We start from the raw sequence: 24,718 nt of genomic DNA, 5'->3' as shown, positions 1-24,718 counted from the left end.
AATCCCAAAAAGGGAAGGTATCTCTGATTAGTATTAGCAAAAAACTATGGGCACTCATAAAATCATCTAAGGCCAGCTTCGAGAGAAAAATTGCACAGGACACTAAGGATAATCACAAGGCTTTCTTTAGTTATGTTAGGAACCTGGGTGGAAATTCCCAGATATGCTCAGAATTAGTCCAAAATGACAAAAAATACACCGAACCCACAGACATTGCCAACATCCTAGCTGACAGGTTCAGCGCAAACATCCCCCCCCCTCCCCACCAAAAGGGCAAATATCTATCCCAGCAGAGTGCTGCCCCGCTGACATCTCAGATGCTCAGGTAAGAGCCGCCCTCTCCAAAGCAAAAAACACAGCATCAATGGGACCAGGCGGTGTCCCGGGCTGTGTCCTACATGAACTCCAAAAAGAACTAAACCCAAACATAAAACTACTGTTCAGTCTCAGCCTTACTACAGGATATGTGCCCAAAGAGTGGCGTACAGCTACAGTGGTCCCTCTCCACAAAGGTGGTGCCTCAACGGATCCTGGAAACTATCGCCCCATAAGCCTGACTAGCTTGGTCTGCAAAGCTATGGAAAAGATCATCATGGACCTCATAAATAAAGATATTGGGGACCTACAGACACTGGATCCTACCCAGTTCGGCTTTGTTAAGGGCAGATCCTGCCTCTTAAACCTGGTTGATTTCTTTAAAACAGTCACCAAGGCCATTGACGAGGGGAAGGTGGTCCACACAGCCTACCTGGACCTTGCAAAAGCCTTCGATACAATACCCCACTCGGGCATTATAGATAAGCTCACCAGCTTAAATATAAACCCCTATGTCACTAGATGAGTTGTAAACTGGCTCAAGGACAGAACCCACATGGTTAGAATTGCTGGAGCCATGTCAGACTCCAAACCAGTTACAAGTGGCATCCCACAAGGCTCAATCCTGGAACATTTCTTGTTTGGTATATATTTCTTGGAGGTACAGGCTAACACAGAAGGACTGTGGCTGGCCAAGTTCGCAGATGACTGCAAACTGGGCGCCATAATCGACTCTCCAGCCGACACAAGCATCCTACAAAAGGGCCTCATAGAAACAGACAACTGGTGCCAGAGCCATGGCCTCAAGCTAAATGCCAAAAAGTTTATAGTCATCCCCTTTGGCAAAAACAAAGTGCCCACAAATTACCACATAGGTGGTAATCCATTAAGTACGGAAGAAGTAATTAGGGACCTGGGGACCCAAGTTGATAGCAATCTCTCATTTGACAACCACGTGGCCAAAGTGGTTAGAAAAACATTTCATATAGCCCACCTAATCATGAAGGGATTCACATCTAGATCAGGGAGGTCATCGTGCCTCTTTACTCATCCCTCATCAGGCCCATAATTGAGTACAATGCCCCTTTTGGGATGTACCTTACCAGACACCTGCAGCAACTGGAAAGACCCCAAAAGTACCTCACCAAGAGGATCAAAGGGCTCAAACAGATGCCATATGCTGCCTGGTTAAAGAAACTCCAGCTCTACTCAGTGGCATACCGCCTGCTCAGAGGCGATCTGTGCCTGACGTATAAAGCCATGTCCAACCCGGAATTAATGGACATGCTGCACCTCAGAAAATCTAAATCCCATCGAGCTACGCGCTTGAGAGACTTGAACCTCAGCACTGAAATAATTAGGACATGCTGGAGAGACAGATTCATAACCCAGAGGCTCCCTTCACTCTGGAATAAAATCCCAGTCCAGGTTAGGCAGAGTCCCTCATTGATGCTCTTCAAGAGGAATCTTGATGAGTGGATGGGAGATAGTAGGTTTACCTCAGGTATCACTTCTGTGTCACTGTTAGACAGAGGCACAGTATACTAACCTCGAAAAAGGGCATAGCAAAATTCATTTAAAATGGGTTGCGAAACCCAAACACACTCTGGCTAGGCTTATAAATGCCCTAGGGCAGATAGCCTAGTATGAACCTATGAACCTATGAACCTATGAAAATCTCCTGATTTATGTTAGTAGCTGAATCTTACGAGTAATACCAGTTTACATCTCTTTCATGCATGTTAGTATTAAGATGACCATTTTATAAATGAATGATCATATTTTGATGCAAAATTCAAACTGAAAAGAGAAAAGTTATACATTAAAGTTTATTCTAAAATCTTACAAATGTGATTAGTTCATAAAATCAAGTGAAAACCTTAATTTAACAGTTGCCTTATTCAATGCACAACAAATATTTTACTTTACAGCACATTTAAAAAAAAAGAATATATATATATATATATATATATATATATATATATATATATATATATATATATAGTGTATATGTATGCACTGAGGTGGTGGTGCTGTGGTAGCGTTGTCACCTCACAGTTAGATGTTGCCCGTTTGATTCTCAGTTAGAGCATCTTCTGTGTGGTGACATGCGTGAATGGGTGTTCCTTCGTTGAAGGTTGTGCGTTAGGCCCAGCAAGCCAATACGTAAAAAAATCTACTGCCAGTCATTAGCGGACCGGAGTTCCGCTGTGGTGACCCCTAACCGGGAAAAGCTGAAAGACACAAACATAGTGTATATGTATGTATGTATATATGTGTATGTATGTATGTATGTATATGTATGCATATATATGTATGTATACTCTTACATGTATATTTGCTTGAATGTAAACATTTATAAACTTTTATTCAGTTGTGAAATATCTTGCAATGCTCTACCAGGTTCTTATTTACTCTCATTGTATATTCTGTACACTTGTATTTTCAACCAAAAGGGGGAATATCTTCTTATTGTATACTAACGGCTGTAAAGTCTACAGTGTGTATGCTACTACTCTGTAATGTCTCTTTTATAAATTTTTCTTCTCTCTGTAAACTTATGGAGTTTTTCTCCCCGGACTCCACTGAAAACGGACACTTATTGTCCAGTCGGATTATCCTGGCAAACAAATGTTAAATAAATAAATAATAAATAATACATAATGCCTCAGTTTACTTTTGGGACTACATTCATTTTGAAGCATGAAGTTTCACTGAGCAATTAAAATGACGGAGTTTATCAGCTAGTATCTTTCAATATATAATCTCAAAGCTGACTATTTCCTTAACATATCCTGTTCCCAGAACTTAAGCGTTAGTGGTTTTATCTGGTGTCAGGGTGTTCTTAGCATTTCTGGTAAAATGCCAGCTAGTCTAGGAGCAGATTGTAATGCATTGTTTTATGAGACATTTATAGTTCTCATTACCCTACTCATTCCTTTCTGCTGTTTTTATTTGGGTAAAGGTTGCCTTTAACTCTGCATTCCTAATATGTCAAACTGCAGATGAATTATATGTTAATTGTGTTTTAGGACCCATACATGAAGCTAAAGATTACTCCTGTTCCATTCACATATTTTTTATTTTAATTTTATTTTATGTTACATTTGTTTACCAGGGTAGTCCGCTGATCACCATTGTCCATTTATAGATACTGCCCAGGTAAAATAATTCACAAAGTAGAAAAAAAGTGTAATGAAGAAGGCAGTCAGCTATACATATCAAAAACAGATCAGAAAGAAACAATATATAACAAAACTATACAGTAGCAATTTAATAGCCGTAGCAATGATTATGAGATAAATGTACATTTTATATTTTTCATGATAATATTTCAGGCGGCAGCATGGTGGAACCTCTGGGGTATAATGAGAGTGCAGGGCAGTGTTGGGGATGTGAAGCTAAGAGGATTTAGTAGCTGAGAGACAGAGTGTAAGGCTAGAGACTGAGTCCCTTATGTGATGTGGCCTGCTGTCTGGCAAGTGCAGTTTGATTTGTTAAGGAGGAATTGTTTGTTCAGCTCCAAAGTGGAGGATTGTAGTTACTTTAGGTGTGTGTGTGTGTGTGTGTGTGTGTGTGTGTGTGTGTGTGTGTGTGTGTGTGTGCGTGTGTGTGTGTGTGGGTGGGGGTGCATATTTCATTCCTTTGATCTCTGTTGCCTGGAAAACAGGTGGCTCAAATGGTACATACATTCATGTAAGGTAGACTACTCAAATGTGAAGTGATATGCCTTCTTCCCAGCATAAGTGCATGCTGTGCTGTTATCTGTCGCTATCTTAAATGTTGCTTGTACCATAGGGAATCCTAGGCATTATGTATACATCTGTTATATTGTTTTGCTATTGGGATGGTTCTCTGTAACTTAAAAGCAATGTAAGTTTTTCTTTTAAGTCTCCAGTTTCATAGTTGACACATCTTATAAGAAACTTCAAATTAATCCAAACAGAATTTCTTGAAATGAGTTTAGGGCTAAGATAACAATCAGATGAAGCATTGCAAAAAAATGCTGTCTCTGCAATGCAAATGATTTTTATCTGGTCCACCTCTTTAGTGCACGTGTGCATGCCCATACGTACAGACACACACACACACACACACACACACACACACACACACACACACACACACACACACACACACACACACACACACTAATGCAAAGGATTTGTAGAGTATGAGCCAGTTAAACCAACTTAAGGTTAAATACTAAGCTCCCACAACCCAGTGTATTACATATCACTCTCACTTCATAATTTAAATTCACAGATACTATTGTAACAAAATAAATCAATTTCTGAGATGTTTGTGTTAATAAATATGGAAAGGCAAACAACAAACACTACTGGCGTCTTCATTTCACCTTGCAAAAAATGTAAAATAATCTTTCAAAGATTTATGTTATATAAGGTCTTTGATAAACATTTCATTTCACTCATATCATAAATTTATGGTAAAAATGTAGAAACAAAATTATTTCTCTATAAACTTTGTTAAAGCTATCTAAGCACACAGCACTAAAGAATACACATGAGCACTAAAGAATACACATGAGCACTAAAGAATACACATCAGCACTAAAGAATACACATGAGCACTAAAGAATACACATCAGCACTAAAGAATACACATCAGCACTAAAGAATACACATGATGTTGCACTGGTTTGCTCTTCCAGCTTAAGTGCAGGATTGTTGATCCATTTGGCACAAGGCTGCAAAATGATTCTGTATTCCATCCATTAAACGTTTTTCGTGGTGAGGGATAACAAGCAGAGTAAGGTAGTCCATAGTTTGGCAGTTAGTAAATGGGACTGAGGCTCTGATCTATTAATGACCTGCTTCTTGTGTGCAAAGTACAGAGTTTAATTTTTCCACCTCTATTTTTCTACTGTGTGATTCTGAGCAAGTCACAATCACTTAATCAGACAGTTACCCCAGGTCACGCCTGGAAAGGAAAACTTGTGTTCAGAGTGCTTACCTGATCAACAACTGAATTAAAAAAAGTTGAGCAGACAGAACAAGGCTTCCTTCTTAACAGCATTCTCCAGGTCATTCTGTGGGATCTTTGGCATTCCCAGATTACCTGAAAGATGCCCTCCCCCAAACATATCTTCAGTGTACCCCGAGACCTTCTGCAAGTGGGTCATTCCTGGAACAAATCTCCCTTTAAAGGTGTTATATGGTATCCTCAGAAATTTAACATATCTTAATATAAAAGCTCAATGGCTGCACTCAGACATTTTCTCAGGTTGCCAAAACTCCTCACTGTATATGAAGAGTGAACCCTAGTTATCCTGTGAAGGAACCTCATTGTTGCTGCTTACATTCTTAATCTCATCCTTTCATTCACTACATTAACTTGGAGTCCACCAGTGAGGAATAGCTACAAAGACTACTGGGTATTACTAAACTCTTTCTTCACCACTGTACTCTAGTATAATGCTTGCAGCCACTGGAACCTATCCTTGGCAGTTACTCAGAGGAGGCTATATACAAATAAGAAGGATGCAACTCACTCAGAGGAGATGATGAGCAAATAAGGAGCATACCACTTACCCAGGAGTAGGCCATATGCAAGGAAGAAGCAAGCATATCACTCAGGGGAGGCTCTATACAGGTAAGAAGCATGTAGCTCACTGAGGGGAAACCCTGTGCAGGTAAGGAACATGCGGCTCAGTCAGGGAGACACTGTGCAGGTAAGCAACATGCATCTCACTCAGCGGAGGCCCTGTGCAGATAAGGAGCATGCAGCTTACTCAGGGGTAGGCCCTATGCATGTAAGAAAGCATGCAGCTCACTCAGTGGAGGAACTGTGCAGATAAGAAGCATGCATCTTACTCAGGGGTAGGCCCTATGCAAGTAAGAAAGCATGCAACTCACTTGGGGGGGGGGGTTATGCATGTAAGAAGCATACAGCTCACTCACCAGAATACCCCTATACAGGTAAGAAGCATGCATCTCACTCAGGTAAGGTGATATACAGGTAAGGAGTATGCAACTCATTTAAGGTCGGGGCTGTGCAGGTAAGAAGCATAAAGTTCACTCAGGGAGGCCTGGTGTAGGTAAGGAACATGCAGCTCACTTAGGGAAGGCCTATGCAGGTAAGGAGTATGCGGCTGACTTAGGTAAGGCCCTGTGCAGGTAAGGGGCATGCACTTCATTCAGGGAGGCCCTGTGCAGGTAAGAAGCATTCAACTCATTCAGAGAAGGCCCTTTGTAGGTAAGGAGCATGCAGCTCATTCTGGGAGGCACTGTACAGGTAAGAAACATGCAGCTCACTCAGGGGAGGTCCTATGCTTGTAAGGAGGATGCAGCTCACTCAGGGGAGGCCCTGTACAGGTAAGAAGCATGAAGATCACTCTGGGGGGAGGGGTTATGCAGGTAAGAAGTATGCATTTCACTCAGAGGAGACCCCTATGCAGTTAAGAAAAATGCAGTTCACTTACAGGAAGCCCTGTGCAAGGAAGGAGTATGGTAGCCCACTCAGGGAAGGCCCTGTGCAGATAAGAAGCATGCAGCTCACTCAGGGGAGGCCTTGTGCAGGAAAGAAGTGTGCATATCACTCATGGAGACCCTATAGGTTCATAGGTTCATAGGAGTTTACTAGGCTAATGTCCAGAAGGGCCTTTTTAATCCTAGCCATCCATCCCAAATCTCTGACAAGTACCCTTGATAAGTGTAAGCAGGGGCTTAAGAGATTAAACATCTACAAGCAGGGGCCTGGGAAATGAACCATTTACGAGCTGTCTGTGTCCATTTGAGACACAGATGCAAAACCAGGGATGAATTTCCTGTTCCCCATCCAGTTCTCCAAGTTATACTTGAACTGAGTTAGAGAGGAACTCTGCTTCACATGGATGGGGAGCCTGTTCCAGAGAAAGGGTAGTCTCTGGGATACATACATGCTTCTCCAGCAGGTCCTATTTATATCACAGGCAAGGTTTAAGTCTTTAGAATGGGCAATTTTTGTGCTGCTTGTTTTGCGGATAAGCAAGAGGTCCAACAAAGTGGGGTATGATAGCAACGTGTATGTCAGGAATAGATTTCCCTTCAATAGCCTGTTGGAGACAGAATATAGGGGTAGGACCTGGAGGTGGTCTGCAGAAGACATGTTATTTATGCCCTGTATTCTTTTAGTTAGGAACCTCTCTGGACATTCCAATTGATGAATAAGCCTGGTTAGGTACATACCAAATGGGGCATTGTACTCAATGATAGGTCTGATGAATGATGAATACAGTGGAACAATGACTTGCTTGGACCTAGATGCCATACATTTGTTTATAAGTTGCACAGCATACAATGATTTCCTCTCTACTGTAGATACATGATAGTCAAAACTAGATTACTGTCTATGTGTGTCCCCAAGTCCATCACTATTGAGTCATCGCTTAGGGGTGTGTTGTCAATATGATAGTTACCAGGGGTGGATGACTTCCCAAAGTGGATACTATTATTCGTTTCTTAGCATTTAGTTTTAGTCCATGGCTCTGACACCAGTTATTTGTCTGTGTCAGCCCTTCCTGGAGAACATTGATGTCTTTGGGAAATTCAATGACACCTCCTAATTTGCAGTCATTTGCAAATTTAGTCAGAGGTCATTGACAATGGCCTTTATTTGAGAGAAGTAAATGCCAAAAAGGAGTGGTATCAGGACCAGTCCCTGAGGGACTCCAATTGTGACTGGCCTTTTGTAGAGGTAGACTCCCCAATTCTAACTTCTTGGGTCCTGTATGTGAGCTGTTTAGTTATCCATTGGGGAACTTAAGGATTTGTACCTAACCTCTTGAGTTTGTCAGCAATGCCTGAGTAGGGTATTGTGTCAAATGCCTTGGCCAGGTTAAGGTAAGCAATATGAACCATCCATTGCTTTGGTGACCTTCTCAAAGACGTCCATCAGGCTGAGTAGCCTTTGACAAAGCCAAACTGGGTTGGGTCCAGTGTTTGGAGGTTTCCTACTTCATTATTGATCATTTTCATGATAATTCTTTCCATGCCTTTTCAAATGATACCAGTGAGACTTATAGGTCTGTAGTTTCCAGGGTATGTAGATGGCCTGCATTTGTGCAGAGAGATGACTGTTGCTGTTCATGAAGCACAAAGCCTGTTTGGATCCTACAGTTAAATAGCTATTCCAGAGCGTCTGATAGGTCATGTTTCATGTTATTTAGAAGGCATCCTGGTATATTGTCTGGGCCCACTGATGTAGTGTTCTTGACCTTAGAGAGAGCATTGAGGAACTCCTCCCTAGTGACAGCAGTGGGAGCTATATGTGATGGTATTTCCTGATGGAAGACTGAGAAAGAGAGAGGGGGGGGGGTAAAGTTGGAGCTGAATTTGTCAGCCAGTAGGTTTGCTATATCTTCTGGCTCGATATAGGTGACTCCATTTACAGTGAGGTCTGCACACAATTATGTATTACCTTTGAGGTTGCAGACATAGCTAAATAATGCCTCGTGGTTGTCCTTGGCCTGGGAGGCCAAATTTACCTCAAATTTGGCTTTGGTAGACTTTATTTGTCCTTTGAGTTGTCTGTTGAGTTTGATGAATGTGCTTTTATCCTGCTGGGTGCTGCACCTCCTAATTTTTGCCATGATTTTCTTCCTTTTGTTATACAGCCTATGTTGTGATTCCACCAGTATTCTTGTTTGAGTTAGTTCTATACTCCTTCCTGGTGAGTATAGCTGCCTCTATGCAGCTATTAACTTGCTTGTATAGGATTTCTGTGAACAGTTCTGTGTAGGCAGCAGTGTTCTCAGAGTTTATGGGGGGGGGGGCGTTGAAATTTTGCCATGTTATCACTTAATAGTAAGAATTTAGTCTTAGAGTAGTTCTGGATATTCCAGGGTTAGTTGGGGTTCCAGGTTTTATTTTTAATTCAAAGGAGACCATTTTGTGGTCTGACCTTACCAGGGAAGACAATACACAGGGGGTATGTGTAGCACTGTCCCATATTAGTGAGGACCAGATCCAGTTTGGTTGCGCCTCTTGTTGGTGTATTGATAATCTGGTCCAGGGAGTTTGCAGTTACAAAATCCAGGAATCTCCATGCCTCTATGTTTGGTGTTGTATATGATTCCCAGTTAACACTGGGGTAATTAATGCCACCCATAAATATGGTATTGATATGGATGGTGGATGGTTCCAATAAGTTTAAATACATGGTATGAGTTTCCTAGGTCATAGAGGGGGGCCTATACCTTACAAGGAAGTGGTATTGGATTTTGCCTACAGTGATTTGAATGTGAAGAAGCTCAAGTTTATTGTCCTGGTTGACCAGTCTTGAGGTATATTTATTTTTGATGTACATGGAGACACCTCCACCTTTAGTCCCTGTCTGTGTAGTTAATGGGCTAAATGTGTGGAAGGCATTCTAACTTTACACTGTCGATGTGTTCATTGTGGCTTTAAACCATGTCTCTGTGACCACACAGACATTAGCATTCTCCCGGGTGAACAGAGCAAGTAAGAACCATGTGTCTAACTCAACGGAGGCTCTGTGTAGGTAATAAGCATGCAGGGGTAGGCCCCATGCAGGTAAAAAGCATAGGTCTAAGGGGAGGCTGTATATAGATACAAAGTATGTAGCTAATTCGGGGGGTCTTCTGCAGGTAAGGAGCATGTAGCTTACCTGGGGAGGATGGCTTTGAGGTAGGAAGCATACAGCTCCGGGGAGGCCCTATGTTGGTAAGTAGCATGAGACTCAGTCAAGGGACGCCCTGTCAGGTTAGGAGTATGCATTTCAGTCAGAGGAGGCCCTGTGCAGGTAAAAGGCATGCAATCTACTCTGGAAAGGCCGTATGTAGGTAAGAAACATGTAGCTTATTCAAGGGAAGGTTGTATGCAGGTAAGAAGTACACAACTCACGCAAGGGGATATCCTATGTGAGTAATAGGCATGCAGCTCACATGAGGAGGCCCTGTGTAAGTTCAGTAAAACTGATAACATACTTGCCTGTTTAGTGAAATCTGGCTGACCACATGATTTGCAGACTACAGATACGAGGCATATATGTAGCATGTGATAGCTTAAAAACTTTTTATATGTCATAAGATAGGACTTCAAAGATTGCAACTTCAAAGAAGAGATAATGAAATTAAACTAAAATAACTTTCATTTCAAGTATTTTATTACTGAAATAACTGTTACATTTGTTTATACTACATTGTACTTTGCTAGTTTGTCACAGTTCTGCCATCTTGGGTTTTGCTGCTTATGACAGAGACAGTGTACACATATGTATGTGTGTGTGTGTGTGTGTGTGTGTGTGTGTGTGTGTGTGTGTGTGTGTGTGTGTGTGTGTGTGTGTGCGTGTGTGTTTATGTGTTTATGTTTGTTTGAATCTTCTGTCCATTGTCAATTGATTTTTTTTTTGTAAATAGTCATTTGAATTTGCTTTACACTATTTTTGTTTAGAATTACTTGCTAATAGAAGGAAAAGGCTGATACGTACATGTATAGTCATACACAAACTCAAAGCTTCAGAAGGATAACATCTTGTGCTTTGGGAGTATTATAGCAATAACCCACGCCTGGGTGTGGGTAATGCTAAATTTACCCACGGTTGGCGTGGTTTGGTCCCGAGGGCGAAGCCCAAGGGACCAAACAAAGCCAACCGTGGGTAAATTTAGCATTACCCACACCCAGAAGTGGTTATTGCTATTATATGACATTATTTAAGAAAAGAAACTATTACTTTTCTTAAATAATGGCATAGTATAATGCCTGTTTACTGCCCTTCCGCAGATGTCTGGCATCCGCGGCAGTTCTGATGTACTGCGCGCCTGCGCAGTACATCAGAGTTGAGCAAAAGCAACGGAGAAATCAAGATCTCCGTTGCTTTTTTTTAGTGTCTCGCTATGTTAAATGAGTTTAACATAGCGAGACACAAAAAAAAAAGCAACGGAGATCTTGCTTTCTCCGTTGCTTTTTTTAAAACACTGTCTCGCTATGTTAAATGGGTTTAACATAGCGAGACAGCTTTAAAATAAGCAACGGAGATCTCCGTTGCTTATTTTAAAGCTGTCTCGCTATGTTAAACCCATTTAACATAGCGAGACAGTGTTTTAAAAAAAAGAGTTATACTAATGGAAAAAAGTCCGGGCGACCGGACCTTTTTCCATTAGTATAACTCGATTTACAATGGGCACGCTGGCCAATCAGCGTGCACGTTTTGGGGGGGGTCATGGTATAATATGTGTTTTGTTTGGAATTGTTTTCTGTCAGACTGATGATCATATTATCTTACAAAAGAAGTGCATTTTTTATTTCTGTCACTCCAACATTATATTTGAGTTCACAGGCTTTAGATTACAAAGGTACAAAACACTGACAAAGCAAGGAGTTTGATAAGTGACTTTTCATTTGTAATTTGAATAATTTGGAGTGTGTTTGTTTTAAAATCAGTGGAATGGCATTCCACATTTTAGCTACATAGTTGGAGAAGAGGGAGGTTTTGAGATGCAGAGCAGTAGTTTATCTATGGAGCACAAAGATGTATCTGGTTAGGAGTACTTCTTGAGATTATTAAAGGATGGCAGTTGTTTTTGGTGAGAAATTGACTAGGCATTGTGATAGTTCTAACCACTGCAGTTGTTTTAGGACCAGGCAATAGTGAGTTTTGTGAAGGAGGAAAAACACCATATCTTTCTACGTTCTTGTAACACTGCTCCAGCTTGCTTAATTTAGAAGCTTGTTTGTTTTAGTAAATATGGCTGCCACAGAGTAGAGTGGCGAGAAGGAAGGTTAGGTAATGCAATATTCTTCCTTGCAAGGTCAGATAGGTAAGGTTTGGCCCTACAGAGGGAACATAGTCAAATTTCATGTGCTTATCTACACACACCCCTTGTAATTTTGCATGCAGTTCAAGTTCAATCTTAGTGTTGTTGGAGGAAGTAATGAAAATGTTGTTTTAGGGTAGAGAATTGTCTGGCAGTGAAAACTATTATTTTTTTTTTGTCTGGGGGTTGACTAGGAGTTGCAAGTCATTTACCCAAGATTCAGTTGAAGAAAAGAATAAGTTGTTGAAGTCTGGTTAGGCTCTTGGCAGAGCAGATCAGCTTGGAATCATTTGCGTATGGTATAATGGAGATTTGTTCACTTGTATTATGGAGGTCATTCAAAATATGTTAAATGAGGATGAATCTTTGGGGATACAGTAAGAAACTAGGAGAATTCATTTTACCATTTCATTGCTTAAGAACTGTTGCTTAGATAGCTGAGAAAAAGGTAAGAAATGGGTTATTAAGACCTATGTGTGATAGACTGAGTAAAAGTTTGAAGCTGATAACTTGAAAAAATGAACTGATACTAGGTTATCTGCATTTTTGTTTAAATTGTTTAAATTGTTTGAGTTAATAAACTAAGAAGGGTGGTAGTTGGGGTCTATATGACATCGTCAAAATGACTGACCATCGAATCCCTATTCATTGAACTTAATCCAGCTAAAGCTAAATTTATCGAATGTTCATTTATGTAATTTTTTTTTCCAGGGAAAAAAAAATAATTGGCCATATTTTGGAATTTGCCCTTTTCCCCACTGTAGTGCGATTTCTGAGTTGGTATATTTAGTTAGGGATTGTGGGGGTGCAGCCCCCCCCATCTGGGTGGGTTTTAAATAATGTGGTTTTTGTGACGGTCACTAGGTTGACACACTAGTGTTTTCCCTGGGAAAAATTTTTGCATAAATGAACATTAAACAGATTTAGCTTTCAATGAATTAAATTTGATGAATAGGGATTCGACAATTATTTGCTTCAGCAAAGTGATATAGACCCAGTGGTTGTTCTAATGTTGACAGTAACCATGCTGTGTGAATGAAAATAGAGAATTGCTAGTGATATGATTGAGTAACTATGATTGTATGCATTTCCCAAGAACTTTGGATAAGGGAGAAAGGATGGAAATGGGTCTATGGTTGCTGAGTTCAATAAAGTTACCACCTTTGTGTAGAGAGGTAAGGTGTAAAATTTTTCCAAAAAAGTGAGACATATGATTCTTGGATGGAGTGATTAATTAGGATTAAAACTAGGTAGACTACAGTGTATAAAAAGAAAATCTTATTTATTTTAATAGAAGGGGGAAGGGTTGGGGTCAGGGCACAGAAATGGGACCTGAATGGCTAGGCAGGAGGGAGGGGTTGTGTTGTGCATCTGGCCACCTAATTGGTGGCAATAGAAGGAATGTCCATGTTTTATTTTCTTTTTGTTTGCTCTTCAATGGAAGAGCTTGGGGGTGTTTCTGTAATAAGCCAATCACTCACTCACTCACTCACTCTCTCTCTATCTATATGTACATATATATATATATATATATATATATATATATATATATATATATATATATATAGTGTATTAGTTCTGGTTTAAGCACTTGGGCTTCAGGCCAGTTATTTTACATTAAGAAGGTTTGTGGTCTGCACTCTTGTGGGAGAAGAGGCTGGACTCTGCCCTTCTGAGCTGGGAATTTCTGGTTAAAGGTTTATAGTGCCTGAATATTTGAATTGTATCTTACTGAAATTGGTACACCTTGTTTGCTGTAGCATAGACTAGATTCAGGCCTGCTGAATCTAGCTTTGTTTATATGCTTGTTGTTTGTTTGCTTGTTATTTCCCTGGAACGCTAATTCCACCTAATACGCTTCTTCTCAGCTTCTGTGGATCACTAGTGATATCTGCATTGCTTACTGTACTTATTTCCTTGTTTCACTTGAAAGAAAGTTACTGTTTGTCGTTTTTGCATTTAAGTTACCTGTAACACATTGCACTTAAGTTACCTGGCACTTGCTCACTAAAGCAATTATATAAGTCAGCACTAAAAATTAAAAGCACTACACCCTCACTCCCCACTGGCCCTTGTTTTCAATTATTAAGGAATTCCCAATATTATTCTAGCATATCCAAAGGTCAGGTGTCAATCTTCTCTCCGGTCCAGCTGGTGAATCTGGGAATCTTGAGGCAATGTTACAACTGCCTCATGTACACAGATAACCCTCTCCTCTTCCCAACAAATTCCAGCACGTGTCAGAGATGCAACGATATAGCCAAACTGGAGGCTAAGCTCTCTCAACTCAGTACTAGCATAACCAGTCAGGAGGAGAAGGAAACCAGACTCACTACAATTCCAGTCTCACATAGACCTACCACGACAGCAAACCAAACACATAATCACACAAAAACATACTCAGAGGCTCTAAATAAAGATCTGCCTAAGCAGCAGAGACCTCCAAAGCAGACACCCAAGCAACCACTACCCCAAAACAAAACACGTGCAACACATATCTCACAAAGCCAGTGTGCCAAACAGTCACAGCCCTTAAGACTAAACAACACACCTGATACACTTGTAACAGGTGACTCTATCGTCAGGCACACTGACATCCCGCTCACCAGGCTGAACAAGGAGAGGGTCACGGTGAGCAGCCTGTCGGGCGCTAGGATCCACCACATAGCACAAGCACTCAGGTCACTCCAAGGCAAGTACAAATATGACTCAGTCATTGTCCATGCTGGTATGAATGACCTGAGACGTACCTCCCTGGACTGCATGAAAAGAGACATAAAGGAGCTCTCTGAGCATGTAGCCCAGGCCGGTATGCCCCTGACCTTGAGTAGCATCTTACCCTCACCAAGAATGATGCCACAATATGAAGACAAGATGATCAATTTCAACAATTGGCTTAAGTACTGGTGTCATTCAAAGAGGATCCAATGCCTGTCAGCTTGGGATGATATGCTCGACAAGCCATGATGCTTCGCTAGGGACGGCTTGCACCTGTCACCCCTGGGCTTTCGGATATTGGCAAAGGCTCTTGCTACCCCCATAGTGCCTTTTAGGCAAGGCTCAAAAGACAAACCCACCTCCATAGGTATCACAAGGGATAAGAAACTAAGAGTAATGCTACTCAATGCCAGAAGTCTAAACCTCAAGATGCACACACTCGAAACTCTCCTTAGCATGGAGAACATTGATATCTGTGCAGTAACAGAAACCTGGTTCAGGGCTCCCGAGAGCACCCCAGCACTTCCAGGTTATACCTCATACCATGCTTTTCGGCCCCAAAACTTGGACCGAACCACAAAAGGAGGGGGAGTATCGATATTCATCAAAGATTCCCACACCTCCAGGTTGGTGGCAAAGCACGAAGCATCAGAGACTATCCATGTGTAACTAACAGTGGGTAAAACTGCCTTCCAGTTTATAGCCTGCTACAGACCACCCTCCCAAACCCAGGAACCCCATTCGGCCTTCCTGAGAACACTGGAAAATATGAAGGTCTCTCCAAACACCATTATATTGGGTGACTTCAACTACCCAAACATAGACTGGGAGCATTACTCTAGCTCCAACACCCTAGCCCAAAGGTTCCTAGAATTTATAAACTCAAATGCTATGGAATAACTTGTTACCACTCCCACAAGAAGGGAAAACATACTGGACCTGATCATCACCAACATGGGGACTCTATGCTCCAGACCAGAAGTGTATCCCTCACTGGTAAGATCAGACCATAAACTAATCTCAGTGGATATTCACATCCCGACCCCACCCCCTGCCCAGAAAACCACAGTGAAAAACTTCTCTAAAGCAAATTTCAAACTCCTCAAAACCGAGGTGGAATCCTTCAAAGCCCCCGGGCCTGTGGAAAATACGGCCCAGACCTCAGAATCCTTTATAAACGTATTCTATGAACACCTTCAGGAATGAATGGATCATGCAATCCCAAATAAAACCAAGAACCAATCCTCCAAAGGCAGACGTCCTGTGTGGTGGACCCCAGCCATAAACAAACTATACAATAGAAGGAGGAAGCTACTAAATGATAGAGCAAAATCTCAAAAAGGGAAGGCATCACTGATCAGTATTAGCAAAAAACTACGGGCACTCATAAAATTGTCTAAGGCCAGCTTCGAGAGAAAAATTGCACAAGACACTAAGGATAATCACAAGGCTTTCTTTAGTTATGTTAGGAACCTGGGTGGTAATTCCCAGATATGCTCAGAATTAGTCCAAAATGACAAAAAATACACTGAACCCACAGACATTGCCAACATCCTAGCTGACAGGTTCAGCGCAACCCCCCCCCACCAAAAGGGCAAATATCTATCCCAGCAGAGTGCTGCCCCCTGACATCTCAGATGCTCAGGTAAGAGCCGCCCTCTCCAAAGCAAAAAACACAGCATCAATGGGACCAGACGGTGTCCCGGGCTGCTTCCTACATGAACTCCAAGAAGAGCTAAACCCAAACATAAAACTACTGTTCAATCTCAGCCTTACTAAAGGATATGTGCCCAAAGAGTGGCGTACAGCAACAGTGGTCCATCTCCATAAAGGTGGTGCCTCAACAGATCCTGGAAACTATCGCCCCATAAGCCTGACTAGCTTGGTCTGCAAAGCTATGGAAAGGATCATCATGGACCTCATAAATAAAGATATTGGGGACCTACAGACACTGGATCCTACCCAGTTTGGCTTTGTTAAGGGCAGATCCTGCCTCTTAAACCTGGTTGATTTCTTTGAAATAGTCACCAAGGCCATTGACGAGGGAAGGTGGTCCACACAGCCTACCTGGACCTCGCAAAAGCCTTCGATACAATACCCCACTCGGGCATTATAGATAAGCTCACCAGCTTAAATATAAACCCTTATGTCACTAGATGGATTGCAAACTGGCTCAAGGACAGAACCCACATGGTTAGAATTGCTGGAGCCATGTCAGACTCCAAACCAGTTACAAGTGGTGTCCCACAAGGCTCAGTCCTGGGACCTCTCTTGTTCGGTATATATTTCTCGGAGGTACAGGCCAACACGGAAGGACTGTGGCTGACCAAGTTCGCAGATGACTGCAAACTGCGCGCCATAATTGACTCTCCAGCCGACACAAGCATCCTCCAAAAGGGCCTCATAGAAACAGACAACTGGTGCCAGAGCCATGGCCTCAAGCTAAATGCCAAAAAGTGTATAGTCATCCCCTTTGGCAAAAACAAAGTGCCCATAAATTACCACATAGGTGGTAATCCATTAAGTACGGAAGAAGTAATTAGGGACCTGGGGACCCAAGTTGATAGCAATCTCTCATTTGACAACCATGTGGACAAAGTGGTTAGAAAAACATTTTATATAGCCCACCTAATCATGAAGGGATTCACATCTAGATCAGGGGAGGTCATCGTGCCTCTTTACTCATCCCTCATCAGGCCCATAATTGAGTACAATGCCCCTTTTGGGATGTACCTTACCAGACACCTGCAGCAACTGGAAAGACCCCAAAAGTACCTCACCAAGAGGATCAAAGGGCGCAAACAGATGCCATATGCTGCCTGGTTAAAGAAACTCCAGCTCTACTCAGTGGCATACCGCCTGTTCAGAGGCGATCTGTGCCTGACATATAAAGCCATGTCCAACCCAGAATTAATGGATATGCTGCACCTCAGAAAATCCAAATCCCATCGAGCTACGCGCTCGAGAGACTTGAACCTCAGCACTGAAATAAATAGGACATACTGGAGGGACAGATTCATAACCCAGAGACTCCCTTCACTCTGGAATAAAATCCCAGTCCAGGTTAGGCAGAGTCCCTCATTGACTCTATTCAAGAGGAATCTTGATGAGTGGATGGGAGATCGTAGGTTTACCCCAGGTATCACTTCTGTGTCACTGTTAGACAGAGGCACAGTATACTAACCTCGAAAAAGGGCATAGCAAAATAAATTTAAAATGTGTGGCGAAAGCCAAACACATTCTGGCTAGGCTTATAAATGCCTTAGGGCAGATAGCCTAGTATGAACCTATGAACCTATGAACCTATATATGTGTGTGTGTATATATATATATATATATATATATATTTTTTTTTTTTTTTTTTTGTGCTGTTTACCTGAAGAGCTGACAGGGTGTGACACTGGTCCTTGATACTGGCACAGGGCACTGGCTGAGCCAACAATGCTTCTGGGGAAAGACTACCTGAAGATCTTATTTTGTTTAAAGAAGAGGTAAGTATTTAATCTAAGAGGAATCATTTATTGGTATTTGTGTTGCAGTGGGTAGATATGGAAATTAGTTAAGCAAGATGATATAGATTTATTGCAGGAAACTAAGAGAAGTAACTGAGAGTTAGTCAGTATTGAGATGGCCAATATTTATTCTTCCTGTGAGATCTTAAACCAACAAAAAAATATTCTGCAGTGTTTACATTATCACTGGGGGATATACCATTTACTCATAAGGTCTTGTGATGGTTAATTTTGAGGAGGAAGGTTAGAACTTCAGCACTGCTGAAAGGTGGAGGTTTGTGGGGAAATGAGATGAATTGTAGGGTACATTTGTAGATGATTGCCACAGTACATTTTTTGTTCTGTCTAGCCATTTAATTTTATAACCTGGTGGTAAAGTTTTATTCATCTTTCATGTCTTATTTTATCCATGTCTCAGCTCCTACAGTCATGTCAGGGGAGAGCTGGGATAGCCAGGCATGAAGTTCAGGCAGTTAATTGCAGATATTCCTAAAGTCCATGTACAACTTGGAGAAACAGGAGTGCTGGGGTTTGGATGTAGTATGTGTATTCTAGTGTGAATCTCTTGGACCAGAGTTGGAAGGAATAACACCACTTCTATTGTATTTATTGTAGTGGGTGGGAGTGGAAGAGCCATTTAAATTTGTATTTGTGTTTTATATCTAGTTTTACAAAAAAGTGATTATGATGGTGGATGTTGTGCTTGAGAATATGCTTACTAGAAGTGGAGGGATAGAAGCCATAGAGATATGGCAGTGAGTTGTATTTAATAGGAGGTTATGGACTTTTCGGGCTAGGATTTGAAGTTTATATTTGGGTAGATGATGGCAGTAAGAAGTTAAGTCAGCTAAGATAATTAGAAGGGTTGTAATGAATATATGTTTTTGTAACATATCAGTTGAAGAGCAGAACTGTAGAGAGGGAGAAAAAGATGTTGAGAAATAAAAGAGAAATTATATATGTTGAGAACTAAAGGGAGAGGTTGCCGGTAAGAGCTGGTAATTAAATGTTTAAGGAGCAATATTACTGTAGTGTTAGATGTTATTGAGAAGGGATGCCGAGTATACTGGGGAAAAGATGCTAAGGATGAAGCTACCACGTAACAGGAAAAGAGGAAGGTCTAAGATAAGGTTTATGGGTGTGGTGAGAGAGGACATGCAGGTGGTTGTTGTGACAGAGCAAGATGCAGAGGACAGGAAGAAATGGAAACAGATGATCTGGTGTGGCAACCCCTAATGGGAACAGCTGAAAGAAGATGATGATGATGTTAGATGTTATTGAGAGTTGATTGAGGGTATTAGTAAGAAGTGTGAAGAAAGGTGGTGGTGTGTACTCAAAGGAGTCAGCATCAGTGTTTTAGTGAGTTACTATGGGGAAGGAATGATAGGAAGTGGTTTGACAGTACCATTGAGGATTAGTAGATATTATAACTGGAGTTTTAAGAGATTAGATAGGGTTAAATAGAGAGTAGCATTGGACTGGTGGATGAAGATAGATGTAGCATGAATTTTCAGTAATTAGATGGGTGTGGCAGTAGGTGGTATTTGGAGGGCGAGTGAATGATGAAGATGGTAGGAAGAGTCAGTGTGGGCTAAATATAAAGGAAGTGGGTGTGGGTGAAAATTGGTGTTAGGTTAGGATAGGGTAGGATAGGGGAGTGGAGTGAGCCCAAGCAAAGCAGGGGTGAATGGAACAGGACTCTCCTAGCAAAGGAGCAAGCCATCCTAGAAACATTCTGAATCAGATTATCAGGTTAACTGAACACAATTCTGGCAACATTTTCAAAGTGGAGTACAATACAGAAAACAATAGTGACCCTCACATGAGCTACTAGAAAATACTAGGTAAGAGAGGCTTGCAGTCATTTGATGTTAAAGAGAACGGAGACCAATTATAAACAATGTTGTCACTGGGTGAAGAACTTTTCCAGCTGCTCAACTTATCTCTGCAACTATTACAGTAACACAGAGATGCTAAAGAAAAAGTGGTAGAAGTGATTAACTTAAACCACACTAAAATAGTGGTCACTACCACTAATTTGAGCAGTGTGTTTAGGTAAGCAGTAAAACAAAAGAATAACATGCCTTCCCCATTGCTTTCCTTAGATAGTTGTGTTAAGATTCTTAGGAGTTTAGACTGTAATCAACATACAACAGGAATCAGCATCAGGCTCAGAGAAGAGAGAAATAGAAAAGAGGTTACAAGTCAGGATGTATCTAGTAGGGACAGTGCAGACTATTGCAAAAGAAAAAGCTGTAATGGTGAAGCAAAAAAAAAAACAGCTCTGGAACAGCTAAAACAAAAATAGAATTAAAGTAGAAAAAAGGAGAGAGAAACAGCTTTGGAAAAAAGAATACCTATAGCCTCCCTGTACACTTGCCCACCCTCATTGGCTGTAAAATATGGTCACTGCTGATGTTTTCAGTGGTATGTTTAGGAGAGCAGTTAATTAAAAGAAAAGTGTGCCTTCTTCATTTCTTTCTTACGTAGTTGTGTGAGGATTCTTGGGATTTTATCCTACAGTCTGCATACAAGAGAGGAAAGAGATTTTAAAAGTGGAGCCATGTAAGTTTTGTGATCTACCCTTTGTTAAGAAATACATGTTTTCAGAAATACCTGGGTGAACTAAACTAATATGATGTAATATAGAGACAATTCCCAGTGTGAAAGTTAGACATAGATGCTACAGAGTACCAGTGTCACAGAAACAATCAGCATGAGGAGACTGTCACAAAAAATTAAGCATAAAGACCACAGATGACCAGTATCCAAAACATTTATTGCACTCTGACATCTCACAAACTACCTTCAAGGAGTAAAAAGACTCCTTGAAGGCAGTTTGCTGAGACATCAGAGTGCAAAAAATTAGGCATGTTTGAAGAATCAGAGTAACTGGAGCATAGTGGTAGTCCCTAAACATAATGGCAGTATCAACTAAGACCCACCCAAAAGGCTACCCCCAAACCAACCACCCCTTACACTAAAGTTCCCATCAAAACATGATTCAGCTCCCACTTTGTGATCTCAAGTCTTTCCTTAGCATCACAGGACATTTCCAACCTCAATATCCTCCAACACAAATAATACTAATACAAGCTTTACCCTCAAAACAGTTTCCACCACCTCAATCAAAAGCATGGTCTCCAAACTTAAAACCTTGTCAACAGCAGCTGACCTAGTCCCCAGCTATTTCTTGAAACTCACAGCAGATGATATTGCTATCCCAATCTCCACTCTCATAAACAGAACAGTTGTTGAAATCTATGTGCCCAAACTCTGGAAAATATCCTATGTTACACCCATACATAAAGATGGGACCTCCACTGAACTAAATAACTATAGACCCATTGCTATACTCTCCCCCATGGTCAAAACCTAGAAAAATGCATCCATACTCAGATGCTAAAATATCTCCGAGACAGCAACATCCTGTCACCTACTCAGCATGGTTTCAGACCTGCCCATAGTACCACTACAGCCCTCCTCTGCTTCACAGATACAATAAACTGTCTCAAAAATGAAGGCCTCCAGGTGTCACCTCTTTTTTGGATATGCCCAAAGCATTTGACACAGTCTCACAGCAAATCTTGCTAAACAAACTAAACCAATATCACCTATCAAATTTCACTCTTACCTGGTTCCAAAGCTGCTTAACTGACAGGTACTAGGCAGTGAAATGGGAAAATTTTCTCTCTCCTCAGTTGCCCATAACTATAGGAGTCCCACAGGATTCTGTCTTAGGACCACTACTGTTCACAGTCTTCACAAATAACCTCCATACCTCCACACCTCCACAGAGCATGCATCTATCATTCAGTATGCAGACGATACTACCTTAATCTGTGCTGCACAAAATATTCCCACCCTTCTGCAAACAATTCAACTAGTATTCTCTGACATTGAAAACTACCTTACCAAAGCCCAACTTATCCTTAATCCAAAGAAAACTCAGCTTATGATTATAACCAGTTCTAACAAAAACACAGATAACAGTCAATTCACTATCTACTCCACAAATGCTACTCCAATTGCTCCAGTGCCACAGGCTAAGCTATTGGGAATAACCATAGACTTCCACCTAAAATTTGATAATGATCTCAACTTAACTATTAAAAAAGTACATGCCAAACTGGGATCAGTCTTTACTGAATCAAACCGTTTCTTACCAACAACACAAGATCAGCCATTGCTTGCTCCCAGCTTCTATCCACCCTACTCTATGCATCTCCCGTTCTGACTAAACTCAACAAAACTGAACTAAGCAAATTGAAAGCCTGCTATAACAGAATTGCCCACTGTGCTGCAAATTGCTCATATAGAACTCATCACTGTACTGCTTTGAGACAGCTCCACTGGCTTGAACTGCCCAACCACCTAACCTACAATCAGCTCTGCCTCTGTCACTTTATCTATTACCTCCCCAATAAGTGTCCTGCCCTCAAAAACCTAGTACATCACTCAGCCAAAAGGCCTCTTAGATCATCAAGCAAACTACTATTAGAAGTAACCAACAGCTATAATAGCTTTAGAGACACACTATATAGTAGTTCAGTGGCTAAAAAATGGAACTGTCCCCCAACTAGCATACAAAACACATCCTCTAGAGCCCCCTTTATAAACCTCATTAGGCAACATCTCAAGCAAAGTTGGCAGTGCCATGACTGCTCCCCAGGCTAGTGAAAGTGGATAAGGCACACATACTAAGCCTAGAGCATTTGATAACAGTTCTCACTCTTACTCACAAACACTGGCTAATGTACAATGTATCTACTGTACCTATGTACTATGTATGTATTCTACTTATATTCCAAATTTCAGCTGTACACCACAAGTCTATTAATTATCTTTATTTTTAAATTAATGTTTTTCTTGTTTCTTCTCACCACTGTAACTGTTGATGTGCTGCATACCACTGTAAAAACATGTCTATTGTAATTTGTGTGTATACTGATCATGTCTAAATATCTAAATGTATCTGTAATTATTTTTCTGTGTGGAGCTTTTCTCCCCAGGCCTCTGCTGAAAAATGACCTTTTTGGCTCAGTCAGACACCCCCAGTTAACAAATGTAGACTAAAATAAAAAAATAAATTCTGTAATGACTAAAGAGTCACAGAGTGACTGCAGCAGCCTAATAGTGCTAGTCTCTGAAGCTGATGGAAGTATCAGATTCTGTAATGACTAAAGAGTCAGAGTGACTGCAGCAGCCCAGTAGTGCTAGTCTCTAAAGCTGATCTAAGTATCAAATTCTGTAATGAAGAAAGAGTCACAGAGTGACTGCAGCAGTGCAATAGTGGAAGTATCAAATTCTGTAATGACTGAAGAATCACAGAGTGACTGGAGCAGCCCAATAATGCTAGTCTCTAAAGCTGATGGAGGTATCAAATTCTGTAATGACTAAAGAGTCACAGAGTGGCTGGAGAAGACCGATAATGCTAGTCCCTAAACCTAATGAAGGTGTCAGGCATGTGGGTTTAATCAATCCATGTATGTATAATTACTGTACAGCAGTACAGTAATAATGTAGAATAATAGTTACTAAGCAAAAATTTGTAAAACTTATAATTTGAAGAATTTCACATTCTGCAATGTGAAGATATAGTGGCTCAGCTGCACCTTTTATTTAGACGTAAAGCATGTCAATCACTGCCAAAACTGTCATCAGCTGATGACACTGAATTATACATGCAGTATAGTGTCCCCTAGGGTCCACTGAGGGGTATATAAAGCTGCAGTTAAGCAGTCTGAGCAGGTCCATACCTGCTCCAAGAGGAGGAGGAGGACAAAGACAGAGAGTTAAAGACATAGGGGGATATAAACATAGAGGCAAGATTCTGGTTGAGTTCACTGTAGGAGAAAGAGAGAAATGTGTGTTTCTCAAGGAGGAATCTGAGCCTAGAGAAGAGGCTGCGGTTGTTTGTTGTGAGAGATAGATGAAGACTGATGTTTTCTCTCAAATAAGAGGGATCTGAGCCTAGAGGAAAAACTCTGGGTGAGCTCGTTGTTAGAGAGTTGTTTGTCATTTGTAACTGTAGACAACTTAAAAGGGTAACTTTGCTGTGGATATAATCTGGGAAAAATATGAAAAAAATCCTGGGGAGAACTGCCGAGCTGTGCAAAACTGTATTCCATGGGTACACTGAAGCAGAGTTGCATAAAACTACTGTCCGTGGGTTTACTGAAGCAGAGATGTGTGGAACTGCTGTCCATGGGTTTACTGAAGCAGAATTACATGGAACTACAGTCTGTGGGTTTACTGAAGCAGAGCTGTGTGAACTACAGTCTGTAGGGGTACTGAAGCAGAGTTGTGTGGAACTACAGTCCGTGAGTTTACTGAAACAGAGTTGCATGGAACTACAGTCCGTGAGTTTACTGAAACAGAGTTGCATGGAACT

The sequence above is a fragment of the Protopterus annectens genome, chromosome 7.part0 (assembly GCF_019279795.1).
Source record: "Protopterus annectens isolate FY-2018-M chromosome 7.part0, PAN1.0, whole genome shotgun sequence".
Classification (NCBI taxonomy): Eukaryota; Metazoa; Chordata; order Ceratodontiformes; family Protopteridae; genus Protopterus; species Protopterus annectens.
The sequence above is the reverse complement of the archived record's forward strand: the minus strand, read 5'-3'. Positions refer to the sequence as shown.